Source organism: Macrobrachium nipponense, chromosome 5 (genome assembly GCF_015104395.2).
Source record: "Macrobrachium nipponense isolate FS-2020 chromosome 5, ASM1510439v2, whole genome shotgun sequence".
Lineage (NCBI taxonomy): Eukaryota > Metazoa > Arthropoda > Malacostraca > Decapoda > Palaemonidae > Macrobrachium > Macrobrachium nipponense.
In genome coordinates this window covers 143,705,309-143,710,628 of record NC_061107.1, presented here as the reverse complement: position 1 = coordinate 143,710,628, position 5,320 = coordinate 143,705,309, and the positions used below count along the sequence as shown (strand labels likewise).

Genomic DNA, 5,320 nt, shown 5'->3' with positions numbered 1-5,320 from the left:
GTTTTTACGTTGCATGGAACCAGTGGTTATTCAACAACGGGACCAACGGCTTTAAGTGACTTCCGAACCACGTCAAGAGTAAATGTCTATCACCAGAAATACACATCTCTCACTCCTAAATGGAATAGCCGAGAATCGAACCCGCGACCACCGAGGTGAGAAGCAAACACCAAACCAACCACGCCACTGAGGCGCTTTTAAGTAACTAATGATGCGTGTGAACTTTATTCGTCAAAGCTTTCACGGTTGAAGTACACGCATTAAATATACACATGAAAACAGAATACCCGCTGGCGTTTGACGTGACGTCCTGAGAGTGATAAATATACAACGTATTTCAAAACCAAGGACATTTTCCACAAAACTGAAATTTATTAGTATATTATATTATTGTTGTTCGTGTCTAGAGGTCAGATACCTAAATCTCTAGATTTGACATCCATTGCAAGCGACATCCGAGAGGAGTTCCACTGGACAATTATAGCTTACTGGTTAAGGGAATCAACCGAACGTATTCGGATAGTCACAGGTCTGCTATTTCTGCGCAAAATAGACCATTGAAATCCTTACTTTGCGTAAGGTAATTTTTCTTACGATGTCAGCGTAGCTTATGGTACAGATTCATTCTTAATTGGTATGTCCACGATTTTATTATTTTTCTATTTAGTTTTTAGCCGTATAGAAAGCGAGTGTTTTGCACAATGATGACGTGAATTTTTCTGTTGAGTTTGTCTCTCGACTTTCGTTTCGTTAGTTGTCTAGAATTGCTTCTAAACTGAGCAAAATATGACAGATATATTGTCGAATTTACAGGTTTCATCATTTATCAAGGATATTTACTCATTAAATCTGTCACCTCAAAGTACAATTATTATTATTATTATTATTCTTATTATTATTATTATTATTATTATTCTTATTATTATTATATTATTATCACTGTCCTCCAATTCGACTGGGGCGTATTTATAGTGTGGGGTTCCGGGTTGCATCCTGCCATCCTTAGGAGTCCCACCACTTTTCTCATTATGTGCGCTTTTTCCAGGAGCACACACTTTTGCATGAGTCTGGAGCTGCTTCAGTCCTCTAATTTTTCCAGATTCCTTTTCAAGTATCTTGGAAATCGTGCCTAGTGTTCCTGTGATTATGGGTACAATTTCCACTGGCATATCCCATATCCTTCTTATTTCTATTTGCAGGTTTTGATACTTATCCATTTTTCCTCCCTTTCTTTCTCTTGAACTCTGGGTCCCATGGTATTGCGACATCAATGAGTGATACCTACGTCTAGATTTTGGTTGTTATTATTATTATTATTAATTATTATTATTATTATTATTATTATTATTATTAAAGCCCAGCTTTCAGTAAGGAGTTATTGTCCATAGTCTTCTTCGTATATTTTTTCCCAGGCAGTTTGGAGCTGGGAAATGGCCGAAGAACAAGCACTATAGGAGATTCACATCACCCGTGCATCTAATGTCTAGCCAGTCCCTTACGACGCTCCTGATTGGCTGTTGATAAGCCAATCACAGGCCTGGAAACTTCCAGTCTCTCGAGAGAGTTTCACATAGGCAGGAATATGTTTAACCGCTCCTGAGGGTACGTCTATCAGGAGAGGTGGAACATAGATCTACCCATGTGAACTCTCGAGAGAGGCTGAGAGTTTTCAACCCTGTGATTGACTTATCAACAGCCAATCAGGAGCGTCGTAAGGGATTGGCCCTAGACGTCAAATGCACGGTTGATGTGAACTCTACTATAGCTGAAACCGGCCCCCCCACCCCCCCCCCCGCCCCACCCTACACTTCGGTCCAAAACAAACCATTTCATGAACTGCTTTGGAAATCTTAATTCAATAGATTTTACTTTGCGTTTTCGTGCACCTAGTCAAGGAGTTTTCCATTTTCTCAGTCATAATATTATTTTTCAGACTAAAGGGAGGAAAACTGTAATGCTACTGAAACCCATTAAAATGAATTTGAAGAGTTAGCAGAACAGCTTCTACAAATTTAGAGTGCATTGTTGTTATTAGCAAACATATGTATATAGAATTTATGTATGAAGATTCGTAAAGTAATTAAGTCTACGGGCACAACCAGCCTCGCTTCACGGGCAGAACCAGCTCCGTTTCAGGGAATCCCTTCTCACCCCCACCCCCTTCTGAGGGTGGGGGAAGTAGGATGAAACCCCATTATAAACCATCTTAGGGGTCCCCACTAAAACCCTGCCAAGTTTCATGCCCACCGGACCAGCCGTTTGGCCGTGATTGAATGACAGACGGACAGACAGACATTACGCCCATTATAGTAAGATTAGCCTATTATTTGCAGGAAGAAGATCCTCTTTTAAACAAGTTCTGTTGAAGGGGTGGTTTTATTTAACGGATTAATCTCCTATAGGATTTTATCTATTTTTCTTAGAAGTCGTTTTTCGGGCTCAGCGATGTTGGATAATGTTCATACTGAAAGAAAAGGGCAGCTTGGGTGTAGAAATAATTCTATTCAGGGAAATAATCGCAGGGGAAAGATAGCAGAGAAATTATCCGTGGGCTTTCAATACATTGCTACTACTGCTATACTTCTAAAACTCCTACAGTCAGTAAGGAGCTGAATCACAGATTTCCTAGACGATTATTTCCCCGAATAGAATTATTTATACGCCCCAGTTGTCCTATTTTTTCAAGTATGAACATCGGCCAGTTATCAGTTATTGTCTGGCATCGCTGGGCCCGAAAAACAAATGATAAGAAACAGCAAAATTCCTATACGAGTTTAATTTGCTAAATGCAGCCATCCTTTTTAAACAGATATTATTATTATCATCACCACCACCATCATCATCATCATCATCATCATCATCATCATCATCATTATTATTATTATTATTATTATTATTATTATTATTATTATTATTATTATCATGACCTGTCTATAATTACGTAAACCAAGCTAAGCAAATATTTCTTTGCAAAGTAAGCTTCCAGAGACTGAAATATTTACGTGTTAAAACAGAGAAAAAAAAAAAGCCCATATAAGAGAAATTATCATTCGAATACAGATTTAGTGATAAATGAATAAAATCCAAATTGATGAGGAGGGAACTCTCCTTAACCTGCGAGCGTCAGAATTATCAATTCCTCTGGCAGAGAGAACTTACAATTAAGTCTTCGAAGTGTCTCGATATTTCATCAAGAACGTAAACACCTTTCTATTCCTTCTTGTGATAAATGTGTACTAGCTTGGAATGACGAGAATGAGCACATACTAAAGTGGACCTTTGCAGCCTCTGCGGGTGTCAGAGCAAGTGCGCTTGCGCGCGTGTGTGGCTGTTTGAAAGAGAGAGGTCCACAGGTCAGTCATGTCTCACTCTACCATCGCGCGGGAAGGGAACACATCGTCCTCTCAGTGGCTCCTGTGACCAGGGCGAGTGTGGTGGATTAGTCTTGACGTAATATTATTATTAATTTAAATAGAAAATGCAAGTTTGAGAAACAACAAATTCCTGGAGACGTCTCTCCACAACAGTAATTCATTGTTGGTTTACATTATATTTCTGGACCGTGAAACTACTTCGATCTTGAATAATCTCGACAGTTTCGGAGTTAGTTTAAACATCTGAAACACAGTCGGGTCAAAAATGCAGAAAGAAAGTTTCATAACATAACCTCTTCCTCTGCAACAACCCCTACACAATAGTAATAATAAAAAACTTTGAAAATTAATCCTTATTGAAATCTATTGTACCGCGCCCAGATTTCCATTTATCCCTTACTGACGGTATAGTACTAGTACTATTTTAGTAGTCGTAGCAATGTATTGAAAACCTATCGATAATTTCCCGGATGTTTTTCATGACATTTTCAGAATTCAAGAAGAAGGCCGATTCTTATGATTACTTTATCCTTTAAATTATCATTATGATAATTATAAATAACCATGAAGTGGTTTTGCCAACAGAAGACAAAAACATTCGAGGTTGCTGCAAAGAACATTTTGTACTGCCTACAGTACGCCGCACATTCAGGAAAGTGGCTTCGGAATATTTCGTAATCTCACTTGTGTGGAATTCTGCATCATTTTGAACCCTTTGCTTGCATACAGTTCGACGTCTCGTAGTGGAATCCATAAATTTTATGGAATTCATCACGAGAAATCTTTGATAGTGCGGAATTCTTCACATTACAAGTTCTGAATGATGTGAAATCTTCAATTACGGAGAATTATTGATTCTGTGGAATATGTTATTTTGTGTAATTCTTCATATACTGAGATTTAATTCCAGCAAATTCTTGTGTGGTATCCTTATTTTTTGAATTTTATAAAGAATCCTCAATATTCTGGAAATTTTTATTATATCGAATTTGCCATGATGTGGAATCAATTTTTATAATTAGAATTTTTCAAAAATTAGAAACTCTGGTGGATAATGAATTCCTAATTTTGTGAATTCATGAATCACTTTGAATTACTGTTGGAATTCATAAATGAGGGGAATCTTTAACTGCGTGGAATTCTAAATCATGCGGTATAACTGAGAACTGGTTAAACTTCATTTATAATAAATATGTATGGTAACTTGTATAGAAACCTGAGCTTTAGAAGTAGTTGTAAAGAACAATCTTTAATTTTTCGTATATTAGTACTCTCTCTCTCTCTCTCTCTCTCTCTCTCTCTCTCTCTCTCTCTCTCTACACACACCTAGCAGAGCTGAAATCATATGTTTTTTTCGTTATAGCAAAATATGAATCATTTCAATTTTGATTTAACGTAAAGTTGACGTTAAATTGTTCTGATTAGAAATACTCGTATCTATAAAATTATATTTATTTTTATTATATTTTTTAATTAGTCTAACTGGGTCAAGCGCACTTTAACTCTTAATCTGTAAGACCATATGATAGGGCTGAGTTTAGGTCAAGTACCCTTGGTTATCTCTCTCTCTCTCTCTCTCTCTCTCTCTCTCTCTCTCTCTCTCTCTCTAAATCTTTCGATGAATTCTGTTAGTTGATGTATACCCCTCAAGTCCCAAATTCTCTCTCTCTCTCTCTCTCTCTCTCTCTCTCTCTCTCTCTCTCTCTCTAAATCTTTCGATGAATTCTGTTAGTTGATGTATACCCCTCAAGTCCCCAAACTCTCTCTCTCTCTTTCTCTCTCTCCCACATCCCCACCCCCCCCCCCCCCCCCCGCCCCCCCCCCCCTGCGGGAGAAACCGCCTACGCTCTTCGTTTCCTATTAAAGGGAGGTCAATAGTAGCTTTTACTTGTGCGCATAAACAACTCTCTTACGATAATTGCCTCAGTGCGAATTTTCTCACTCAA

General features: G+C 38.0%; 1 protein-coding gene across 5 annotated transcripts in view; it reads left to right on the top strand.

Annotated features, from left to right (window-relative positions):
• Window positions 1–3,309: 3,309 nt before the first annotated feature.
• The window catches only part of LOC135215697 (5-exo-hydroxycamphor dehydrogenase-like), an 88,555-nt gene continuing 86,544 nt past the window's right edge, over window positions 3,310–5,320 (top strand). For 2 of the 5 annotated variants that reach the window (XM_064250653.1, XM_064250648.1), the window contains exon 1: window positions 3,310–3,425. The gene's annotated coding sequence lies outside the window, so the exon portion shown is untranslated. Of the gene's footprint in view, window positions 3,527–5,320 lie in introns of all 5 variants that reach the window. The other 3 variants (XM_064250652.1, XM_064250651.1, XM_064250650.1) reach the window with 3 other exon arrangements.